This window comes from Sinocyclocheilus anshuiensis, unplaced genomic scaffold (assembly GCF_001515605.1).
Source record: "Sinocyclocheilus anshuiensis isolate Anshui unplaced genomic scaffold, SAMN03320099.WGS_v1.1 scaffold817, whole genome shotgun sequence".
In the NCBI taxonomy this organism is placed as follows: domain Eukaryota; kingdom Metazoa; phylum Chordata; class Actinopteri; order Cypriniformes; family Cyprinidae; genus Sinocyclocheilus; species Sinocyclocheilus anshuiensis.
Window position 1 is genome coordinate 37,179 of NW_015536521.1, and position 12,326 is coordinate 49,504.

At 39.6% G+C, this 12,326-nt stretch overlaps 1 non-coding gene across 1 annotated transcript; it reads right to left on the reverse strand.

The window, feature by feature from the left end:
- Positions 1–4,913: 4,913 nt before the first annotated feature.
- On the reverse strand, positions 4,914–4,986 carry trnaa-agc (transfer RNA alanine (anticodon AGC)). Its single transcript has one exon. It is a non-coding gene; the product is annotated as a tRNA-Ala (tRNA).
- Between the last annotated feature and the right edge of the window lie 7,340 nt (positions 4,987–12,326).

Genomic DNA, 12,326 nt, shown 5'->3' on the forward strand with positions numbered 1-12,326 from the left:
CATGCTTTATCAGGTGCATACCGCCACCTACTGTATCGGAGCATGCAGCATGGATTATATCTCAATTAATGCGCTTTAAATTATCAAAAAAAGAAATTATAATAAAAAAAATTATAAAAAAATAAATATTATAGCACTACTATCTAAATCCTATAATATACCCCTTTTACTTCCTCCACCCACTGCAACCCTACAATAATCGCCATCATCTCTGCCGTATAAACTGACAACTGATCAGGTAATCTTTTCCCAATACTTACATTCAATGTTGGTATGTATATTCCTATGCCTACCCTATTTTCTTCATCTTTGGATCCATCTGTATAAATATCTAAATAACTGTAAAATTTGCTTTTTATGTATTGACTTGCCATGTGTCCTTTCTCACTCTCTTCCCATTTATCCTTTAGTTCCATTATATTTAAATCTACCTCAGTTTTTGGAAACAACCAAATAGGGATATTACTCATAGGAGTAGGAGTGTTAAAACAGATACTGTCTAATCTATATTCCTCTGATTTAGCCTTTGTTACCCATCCAAAGCCATTACCTTGAAAAGAGTTGTATTCCCAACATTCTTTAATAACACTATTGGTAGGGTTTTCATTACCACATCCACGTAAGCGACACCAGTATGTAAGCATAAGTTTATCTCTTTTCAGGTCTGAAGGCACTTCTCCTAACTCTACCTGGATTGCCTTAGTTGATGTTGATCTCATTGCACCAGAACAAATCCTCAAAGCTTTATTAATAACTCTATCCATTTTCATTAAATGTGTTTTCGCTGCTGCTCCATACACAAAGCATCCGTAATCTATTGTTGACCTCATTAGAGCCCTATAAATATACATCAGTGATTGTTTATCTGCTCCCCAGTCTTTCCCAACTAATGCTCTCATTAAGTTTATAACTTTCTTACATTTTGATTCCACCTTTTCCGTATGTACTTTCCATGTACCCTTTTGATCTAACCACATACCCAAATATTTAAAACAGTCTGCTGTTTCCATATTGTTACCATATAACTTCAAGTTCTGTTTGTCTATCCCTTTCTTCATGGTAAATAACATATGACTAGATTTACTTGGAGAAAGCTTAAAGCCCCAATTATATGACCATTGTTCTACTTTTCCTATTGCTTCCTTGATTTTACTTATCACACCTATGGGATCTCGTCCTCTTACCCAAATGGCCCCATCATCTGCATACAAAGCTGAACCAACTCTTCTATCCAAATTCATAAAAATATCATTAATCATTACATTAAATAACACTGGACTTATAACGCTTCCTTGTGGAATTCCATTAACAATTTCAAATTCCTCAGACACTTCTGATCCCACTTTAACTCTAAATCTTCTTTCCGATAAAAAATCTAAAACCCAATTATAGAACCTATTCCAATCTTATTTAGTTTAATTAATAACCATTCCCTCCACATAGAGTCGTAAGCCTTTTCAATATCAAAGAATGCAGTATTCATTAATTGTTTCATTTTAAATGTTTTGTCTATCTCATTACTTACTTTCACAACAGCATCCATTGTAGAACATCCTTTTCTGAAACCACTTTGGTATGGTGCAAATAAACCTCTGAATTCAAGGAAATAAGTCTTCTGACTAAGATCTTCTCCATCCACTTGCATAGGTGGCATGTTAGGGCGATGGGTCTGTAGTTGCCAGCATTGTTAGGATCCTTTCCAGATTTTTTAAAAAGCAGTATTAATGCACTCTTCAAGCTTTTTGGCATTTTACCTTCTTCCCTAATCTTATTAAATAGATACAATATTATCTCTAATATTTTTTATGGTAATTTCTGAAACGTGACATAGCTCAATTGATCTTCTCCTGTAGCAGTATTTCTGATACCATTTAATACCATCACTAATTCATTCATATTCATTTCTTCATCCATGGTACTTTCCACATTGTCTTCTTTTAAAAACATATCCCTATTTTCATTTAAAATCTTTTCTTTATTTTGTCTGTGAACATCATCTAGATGGTCACCACTATGCACACTGGCAAACTTCTTTCCTAATATATTTGCCTTTTCCTTATCTGTTATTGCCATTATTCCTTCATCCTCTAATACAGGTATTTTTACGTACACTTTATTCCCCAGCATTGACCATATCTCTCCTATTTGAACTTCTCTCCCAATAGTTGAACAGTAACTACTCCATGCATTTAGTTTACTATTCTTAATTTCTCGTCGAGCTTGAGCCTTTTTCCTCTGATAATTAATAAGATTTTCCTGGTTCAAGTTATTTCTTAATATCCTCAGAGGATGATTTCGTTCTTTTATAATACCGTTTTCCTTTTCCCTCCAACTATCTTGAGTGGTATGCTATTCAAAGCTGCATTTCATATTAATTGTGAAACTTCAGATGCACATTCCTCAATATCACCCTCCATTAAAATTAAATCTGCTGATTCACAACATATTTCTTAAAATTTTTGCCAGTCAGCTTTTGTAAAATAGCACTTCTTATGCCTAGGCGCCTTTCTTGGATATCTATTTCAGCATTTATAGAGCATAATATTGGAAAGTGGTCGCACTGTACTGTCTTCAGTATTCCACTCACAAGAATTTGCCAGATTGTTAGAAACTAAAGTAAGATCAATACAAGACAATGTGTTAGAACGTATGTCAATTCTTGTACCATTTCCATTATTTAGACAAACTAGCTGCCTAACATCCATCAATTCTTCCACTACTTCCCCATTATTATCAGTGTGCTTACTTCCCCAAAGACTATTGTGTGCATTGAAGTCTCCGCACCATATTTCTTTCCTTTTTCCTTGACTCCTAACTATGTCCTCTAAAACGTCTAGGCTTAATAATTTACATGGGTTATAAAAGTTGATTACTACCAAGTTCCCATCTGATTCAATAATCACACATTGTATTTCTATTGAAGTTGCTATTCTTTTAAATGATATCCCATCCCTTACAAATGTTGCACAGCCTCCACCTTGATTTCCACCTCTATCAAACCTGACAGACTCATATCCAGGTATAATTAAATCAAGGTGAGGTCCAAACCAAGTTTCTTGAATGCAAACAATATCAGGTTTGACTTCAGATTCTGCTACAAACTTTTTAAATTCTTGTCCATTTGCAATCAAGCTTCTAGCATTCCATTGCAAGAGGTGGAATACCATTACACGATTAATTAACACTCTGAGATCCTCCATCATTATTAGCACTCAACATTCTATGTATATCTTCAGCTTTTACATCTTTAATGCCCAGAAACTCCTCTGCAGCTTCCACCACTGTCTTGATTCTATCGCTTTTTCTTTCTTGTCGCTATTAAAAAAAAAAAAGCTATAAAACTTTTCTTTTCCACAATCAAGGTGTTCTCCTCAACTTTACACTTATGATTGCATGGCTGCTGTGGAGGTGCTGGCCTTCCTGGCTGATATTTCCTTATGTCTGAACTCTGTGGTACTGCATACCTTGCATTGTCATTCAAATTTTCCTGATATTCTATTGGTTTATTTTGTTTGTTTTCATAAATACCAATACCCTTTAATGCCTCTGCATATGTCACCTTATTCATAACCTTGTATCTTTGTACTTCTTTAGCTTGTTTCTGAACCACACATCCAGCATATGCAGCACTATGCTCACCTCCACAATTGCAGCATTTTAGCTTAGCATCCTTTTTACATTTGCCATAGTCATGTTCTCCTCCACATTTCGCACCTTTGTCTCCATTTACACTGTTGTGCTGTATGTCCCATTCTCTGACATTTGAAGCAGCTCAACGGTTGTGGAATGTATTCCCTCACTTTGTATCCAACCCATTTGGACTTCAGTAGGTATCTTTTCAAAAACAAGCAGTATAGACAGGCTATCTGATTTAACACCACCTTCATTAATTTGGAATCTTTTGGCTTCTGTTAGATTCCCACCTTGTATCTCATTCTTCACATCTTCCATGGACATTTCCAGAGGCACATTTGAAATCACTCCTCTTAACTTTGCTGCCATTCCTGGTACATGCACTTTAATCTTTCCACCACCAAGGCTACTTTTCAGAATCATCTCCTGCTGCTTTTTATTTACTGCTGAAATTAGAATTCTTCTGTTATTCAGTAATTTAGCATATTTTATTTTCCCTATTTCCTTCTCAATTGCTTTAGTTACCTGAACTGGATGAAAGTGACCTTTATCATTACTAAGCGTAATTATGACTTTCCACTCTTCCTGTTTGTCATAATCAAATACTGCTTCCACTAGGTTTAGCTCTGATCTTTTTGATAGTTTGTCTTGGAGTACTCTCTCCTCCACTACTCGCTTCAGACCATGCTTTTTTCCTTGCCTTTTTAGTTTGGTTAACCTCCATATCTGAAGGCCACCCATCATCATCACCATCTGAATCATAACCCATTGCTACACTCACGATACAGTTTGATTACAATCCATCGTCTCTTCCAGCGCAAAGTTCAGTCATCCGGTCAACGTGTTGCTTCTGAAATAAAACTGTAATTTATTTTGCCTAATTATGATTGTTGTTGGGTTATTACTGTGTCTAAGTCAGTGTATTACTACTCCACATTATTGTATTTGATATGCTGTAATACATGACTAAAAAGTTTCACACTAAGATACGTCATACCAAAGGGCACCTAAAACAGTGCATGCTTAAATTAAGCACACTTGTGCTTTTTCAAAATAATACAATTGGTTTTATAATAAAGTATTTATTAGTATACATTATTATTATTATACATAAAATTCAAGGTAAATGTTTTTCAGAGATGCATTTGATCTAAATCGAGTCTATTTGTATAGTATTTCAACCCAGCTGGTTGTCTTATTCGTGGAATATTTATCTATATTGTAACCAATAATAGTAACGTTATATCATTCCCAGCACTTATGCAGAAAGATGAAAAGATTGGAGGATGCGGGCATCGATCCCGCTACCTCTCGCATGCTAAGCGAGCGCTCTACCATTTGAGCTAATCCCCCAACGACGAAAAACACTAGAGATCTATCACAAATGAAACACTCCATTACTCATTTCATTCGTATTCAACTCAAAAGTCAGTGTTCGATAAATCGTAGAAACAATACAATTAATAATGTCCCATAATAAATAATTTGGCAATTCAAAACAACAGAGAGTTCGTTCTGAATGAATAGGCTTGTTTGAGATGAGCAAAATCTGCGCAGAACCGATCACCGGTGATCACCGCGAGATGCATGCCGGTTAGAGAAAGTTACGTCCGACTTGCTCTGATGTCATGCTGACGTGTCCCAAAAAACTCTCGCGACGGCGAGGCGGCTGTGTGGGATTGTGCAGTCGAGCTGATCACAAACATGATGGGAAAACGACTGACCGACGACACAGCTTAATGCTCATATGAAGGTAGAATGACGTCAAAAAGATTTGCATACGCAGGGTAATATTTGTGGAAGTGTACATAAGACTGTAAGCGTAAATTAAATTTGCATGCGCAAGAGGAGCTTTGTAAAGGTGTAAATCGTGTTTCAAGCGCAAGAAAAAAAATATTTGCAGCATTTTACTGTTACTCGTAAGTGTAATTCATGTATTGTGAAACTGCAGCTTCATGCTAACGCAAAATAAATATGATCTGCATGCTTCTGATTTCCATTTTTCCGCGCTTACACTTTTGGCACGTTTTACTCTTACCCTGCTTATGCAAATCTTTTTGACGTCATTTTACCTTCATATGCTCATTGGTTCAGACAACTGTGATGCTGCGTTCTCTTCTAATATATATATTTTTTTATCTGATTTCATGTGATTATTTATTTAAATTATGCATGAATGTTCCCAAACACTGTATAACAGTGCGATCTCTGTGTGAGATATGTGATTGTTGTTATATTTCTACAAAAATCTAAAATACATGTTTGTATTAAAGTAAAAATGGATGATAAATACGCCTTTTCGTATGGAATTTAATCAGCAGCACAGCACGCGAGTGTGAATAACGCCATATCTGTCTTTGATCTCGTTGGTATCTGTTCCACTTCGAGAGGTCAGAACTGTCAGTCTTGACTGCGCTTATTTCACTCCTCCCCTCACTGCAGCCGCCTACTCTCGCCTACATTTTAGGCGAGGCGAGGCGCATCTCAAACAAGCCTATTGTATCAGAGGCCCTGTCCCAAATGGCACCCTAAACCCTCGCGGTCTTCCTCTGAGTCCGCACTTTCGTGACGTAATGCCGCTTTGACTGTCGGGTAGAAGTCTGCTGCGGAGTTCGCCCCAGTGCGGGCTCGGCAAAAGTGCGGATCGAGGGCGCATAACGGCCGCAAAGGGGGCGCTCGCGAGCACCCTTCTGAACGCTAAAATGACAAATGGGTCACACTACAGTCTCTGGTCTTAATGGACACGCGCACGCGGCGGCCATTGTAAATCCATAAGACCGCAAGTGCACATGAAAGCTGTGTCCCAAACTGAAGTGCGTGGACTCCGGAGTGCGCATTTGAAGTGCGATTGCGTCACAGCGGCGTGACGAAGATTGTCCCAAACTGAAGTGCGTGGACTCCGGAGTGTGCATTTGAAGTGCGATTGAGTCACAGCGTAAGCTGTCCCAATTCAGAATGCGCCCTCCGAAGACTGCATTCCAAGGCCGATTGCGTCACCGCGGCGCGACGAAGGCTGACGTATTTCGAAAGCGACGTCAAATGCACCCTCCGTTCCCTCTCATAGGTTCACTTCAATGCTGCGATGATGTCATCGCTATGAGAACATCTCCGGTGTGCCGAATGTCTGAAGCCCTTATACCATCACGCCAATTTATTGGCCAATAGCGCTTAGCACCGCCCCAAGCATACGTCACGTATGCTCATATATGCGTGCTGCGCGCTATTTCATCAGATTTTAATTCCTTCAGGAAGCGAATCATCTGTTGCCCGTCTGAAAGAGATTCTTGTGTTCTAAGCCATCTATTTATATAGAGCAGTTTACTCCTCTAAGGCGGACACAATGAGTTTTCCGATATGTATGGATGCATGTTACACAGACTCATGAGGAAACAACGCTTTGCGGCCTTTATCTATTGTTGTATCCTTGATATCTGTGTTTGTGAGTAAGTTGCGCTCTGGGCTGCTCTCTTTCTGAGGAAGGAGAGATGTTCGTTCAACTCCCGCTGTTCCAGTTCTGCGGTTGCCGAGGCGCCGCACGAGCTCGTCGCTTGGGGTGACGGCGATGAGCTCGAGTGTACAGAGAGTGAGAGAACATAGTACACCCCATACTTAGTACACGTACCATTTTTAATAAATTTCTTACATACGCCGCCGTCAAGTCGCCGCCTATGATTGCTTCCAACAGTGACGTCGCCGCGGTTCTGTCGTCTGCCAGTATTGCAAGCCGTTTTAGCATTTAAAAGTTTGTTTTGACTATCCATAAATATAATTTAAGATAGGAACAATTGTATTTTGACGAGTCATAATTATAATTCGACTAGTCACAATGACAATTAGAGATATCTGCAATTATAATTGCACTAGTAAGAAATTGGATTAGCGATATCTCTAAATACTTTATGACTAGTCAAAACTCCATTTACGATATCTGTAATGACGTCATAGATATCTTCAATAGGGCGTCACACATACGCAAAGGTAATTAGAGATATCTCTAATTCAGTTTCGACTAGTCACAATTATATTTTAAGATATCTGAATTGTACCTGCTCCTAGTCGAATGTGGTGTTGTGTGATGTGAGACTAAATTTACATCGACACGGACTGACGGCGATGGAAGGGTAGACTGCTCCTTCGCCTTCTTCTGCTAAGCCTTCTATCTGTCACATAATACTCGTCATAAAGGGGCGAGCTTACTGATGTAAAATCCCCGTTGCTCTACTCCCTCCCTGGATCAAATGTTTCTCAAGTTTATTAAACAACATGAGAGGCACTGATTTTTAGGACGTTAAGTCGTGCACTATGGTTTTTGGCGCTTCGAGCTACCAAGCATTAGTCTGCCCGACTAATTACTTATGGCGTATAATGCGCTCTCGACATTTGTCATTAAAATAACGCCATACAGACACGTTCATATGATTTGGCGCTTATGCTTCCAACTCTTGTTCGTGTACTGTTTTTAGACATAGACTCTGAGGAGTCCTGCAGCAGATGTTTGTTGTGCACTATGATTTTGGCGCTTCGAGCTACCAAGCATTAGTTTGCCCGACTAATTACTATTTCTTTTAGCTCCTCTGCTGCATTGAGCTGAAACAAATAAGTGGAAGAGCTCGTGTGTTTCACTGTATTTCTTATAGCAAGCTATAACAGTGAGCTGGCGGTTTTTCCCCTCTCTCTCTAACGCTACCAGCTGCGCTGCACTGATGGTTTGCCTCTCTATCAGTTGTTCCGCCGCTTGTTGCGTTTTGGACTGATTTTGACCGTTCTTCTCACCTTAGCTTTGGAGATCGAGAGGATAGCCCTAAAGCCATGGCGCAGGGTATATGTTGACATCCAAGTCCCCACTCTGTGGTTGGTGCTGGCATGCCTGATTTTAGTATCCGTTCCTGTTTCAGAGGTTTTTCCCGGAACTCAGGTGTCTCGGAGCCTCATGAGGGATGGTTACACCATCCAGCTTCTATGGGTTGATTGGACTTGCGTCACCTAACCTTGTGCTTGGAGTAAGCAATTTCAAGATGCTGACGCAGAAGTTCATCCTGTCTCTATCTGAACCCGAGATTGGTTTGTGACCATCGATCTAAGGATCCGTACTTCTGCGTCCAGATCGTCAAGAGACACAGGAAGTTCCTCAGGTTTGCTTTTGGAATAGAGCTTGCCAATACTGTTTTCTTTCATTGAACTGGCCTCAAACGCAAGGTGAATGGATGCGTCTTGGCCCTGTTGTGACGGGGTGTCTGAGTTTTGAGTTACCTTAACGATTGGCTGATATTAGCTCAATCACACAAACTGTTTGGAGCAGCGTTTCTGGCACTCAAACGGTTCTTACCCAATTGAGTGGTTGTCACATTAGGTCAAGGACTGACAATACGGCTGTGGTCTCATACATGGATTGTCAGAGAGGATTACACTCTCGCCCCCTGTGCAGGTTGGTAAGACGTGTTCTTCTTTGGACACAGACCAGGTTCCTGTCGATCAGAGCAGTTCATGTCCTGGGTCACCTGAACTCAGGAGTGGACTTACTCTTGAGACAGAGTTTGGAGGCTGGAGAATGGAGATTGCACCCTCAGGTGGTGAGTCTCATATGGCAGAGGTTTGGCCGAGCGGAAGTGGATTTGTTTGCTAAAAAATAGAGCATGCGCATTGCCCGCTCTGATTTCCTTGTCTCCTACGTCGCCTCTGGGTGTGGACGCTCTAGCCCAAGAATGGCCCAGGACCAGTCTTATGCCTTCCAGTCGACCCGTTTGCTCCCAAACGATTCTGTTCAGTGTAAGGAGTGAACATCTGTTGTTGGTGGTGCCGTTTTGGCTCACTCATACGTGGTTCTCAGAATTGGTCAGTCTGTTAGCCGGCCCCCTTGGGAGGTTCCCCTCAGACACGACCTGCTGACTCAGGCTCGGGGCATGATTTGGACATCCCCATCAGGATATTTGGAACTAATGGGTGTGGCCCCTGAGAGGAGTTGTAATGTGTTCCGGTCTCTTGGCAGAGATTACCGACACTATTCTTAATTCTAGGGCTCCCTCCACGAGACGCTGTATGCCCTTAAGTGGACACAATCTGGACCCAGTCCATTACCCTGTAGGGACCTGCCACAGGTTTATGTGGCTGCCATATCTGCTGAGCATTACCCATAGAGGTGTTTCAGCGGGATGTCACCCTCTGGTTTCCCATTTCATGCAGGGACGAGACAGCTTAGGCCTTTCCGCCCAGCACAGATTCCTTTTTGGGACCTATTTTTCGGTTGGAAGGCCTGGCAGGCCATCCATTTGAGCCGTTTAAGTCTGTCAGATAACCTCAGTCAGATAGTCTCAGTGAACCTATGAGAGGGAACATCTCGGTTACGTATGTAACCTTGGTTCCCTGAATAGGGAACGAGATGCTGCGATGCTGGCCGTTCCGTACCTTCGATAGCACTTCCTTCATCATAATGTAAAATCTGATGGAATAGCGCGCAGCACGCATATATGAGCATACATGACGTATGCTTGGGGCGGTGCTAAGCGCTATTGGCCAATAAATTGGCATGATGGTATAAGGGCTTCAGACATTCGTCACACTGGAGGTGTTCCCATAGCGATGACGTCATCGCAGCATCTCGTTCCCTATTCAGGGAATCAAGGTTACATACGTAACCGAGGCGTTTTCCGTCAAGATAAAGCTCTACTGTAGTTTCCGTAAAAATAAAAGCTTAAAGGTGCAGTATGGAATATTGACAGCTAGTGGTTGCAATGGGTACTGCAGTACAAATTCAAAATATCTCTTTCAAGTGTAGAAATTAGGAAAAAAGTATTATAATTTCCCTACTGTAGTGTAAAACTAAATAATTTTACCTATGAAATAATCATTTTCATTTATTTTACAGTGCAATTGCTTTACAATATATGGCTATTACTGTCATAGGAGAAATAATTAAAAAAATTGTATGATTATTGTTAGTAGTAGTAGTAGTAGTAGTAGTATATTCTACTTGTTTGGCTTCCTAAAACATCAGTCTGAATGTAATTTAAACTGAGACACTATATCAAATCTAAAAAGAGGGTTGAGTCCCTTTTAAAGTTCAGGTACAAGTAAATTCACTGACGTTTTTCTTAATTAAGTTTTAAGAACATGGGTTGGAGCTCTTAATTTTGAATTCTCAAAGTGCATTAGATAGAAGAAATTAACTTTAAAACGTACAAAATTTTCTTCCGTACCTGTACCTACGGTGGTAAAAAACCACAGATACTGTACAAGTAAACTTTACACTACAGTAGGCTACTAGTGAAGATGCGGCAACAGCAAACTTGACTTATATTGGTTATAGTAAACTTGACTAATACTGTAGAAAACTACTAGTACCCCTGAAAGATAATGTACTGCTAAACTTAACACATACTGTTGAAACGAAATGACAGATACTGTACAAGTAAACTTTACACCATAGTAGGCTACTAGTGAAGATGCTGTAACAGTAAATTTGACTTATATGGTTATAGTAAATTTGACTAACACTGTAGAAAACAACTAGTACACTTGAAAGGCAATGTATCACTGAACTTAACACTTACTGCTGAAACAAAATGACAGAAACTTCACACATTACCATAGCAGACTACTAGTGAACCCAAAACATGCTTAACCAAGACATTTAACTTGTACTGCTAAATTAAATTAACCAAACTTTAGCACTTCAGTATTTTGTATGCATGTGCTGCTGTCATATTTTCTAATGTTAAGATTGCAATGCAAACCTATCTTTATATTTTTCACAAGTGTTTCTATTTTCTCTTGTTTTAGTACTATTCTGGAGAAAATGAGTCTGCTGGGGAAAGACTTAAAAAAATACAAAGTAAGCAAGTTAATAGTTTTCTCTTCTCGAGAGAATGCTTAACAAATACATCATTTATTAGCCATTTTCTATTAGGCAAGAGAAAGCAGTGGAAAAAATGGGTACATTACATCTTTTTTTAAATGTCACATTATCAATGAAACAACCTAATTTCTGTAGTTTATTTTTGTGATGTAAGTTAAAAATGAAATAAGTTGTATACATTATTCATTTTTGTAGTGTAATTTATTTGTAAATGAGCCTGAGTACTTTCTGTACAATTTGTATTTTTGTTTTGCATATTCACATGTGTAAATAAAAGAGAAGTAATTATGTACATTGTTAATTTTTTTTAATGCAGCTTATAATTTTTTCACAAAACATTCTTCTAAAGGTTTATTTTTTTTGTCCTGTAAATATTTTTTTTTACACATTAAAACAAATTGTTCTATACATTACTGAAAGTACTTTTTACAACTATTTACAACATAGCTTAGGTTTAACATCAGAAAAAACAACATCAGTTTTGAGCCCAGCCCTGCCTCCATGTGTTCTGGGGTCTTCAGGAGGTGAATCTCTTGATGAATGGCCAGCACCTCCTCAGCGACTCGGAGGATAATGCGGTGACAGTGGAAAGAGGCATGTCAAACACTCTGGATACCACTGGCCAGACAGAAAAGAAACACCAGGGTCTGGATTGTGGCACCCCATCACTTTTGCCGTTCACTTCTCAGAAGATCCAGCAGCACTGTCAGGGCCTCCCTGCTCAGCCGAAAACTGTTAAAAACCTGTCCAGCGCTGGCACATTCAGCTTTATCCTGCAGTACAGGGGTCTGGTCTGATTTAGGGAAACAAGGGAAAGAGAAATTGTTTAGAGCTATGACAA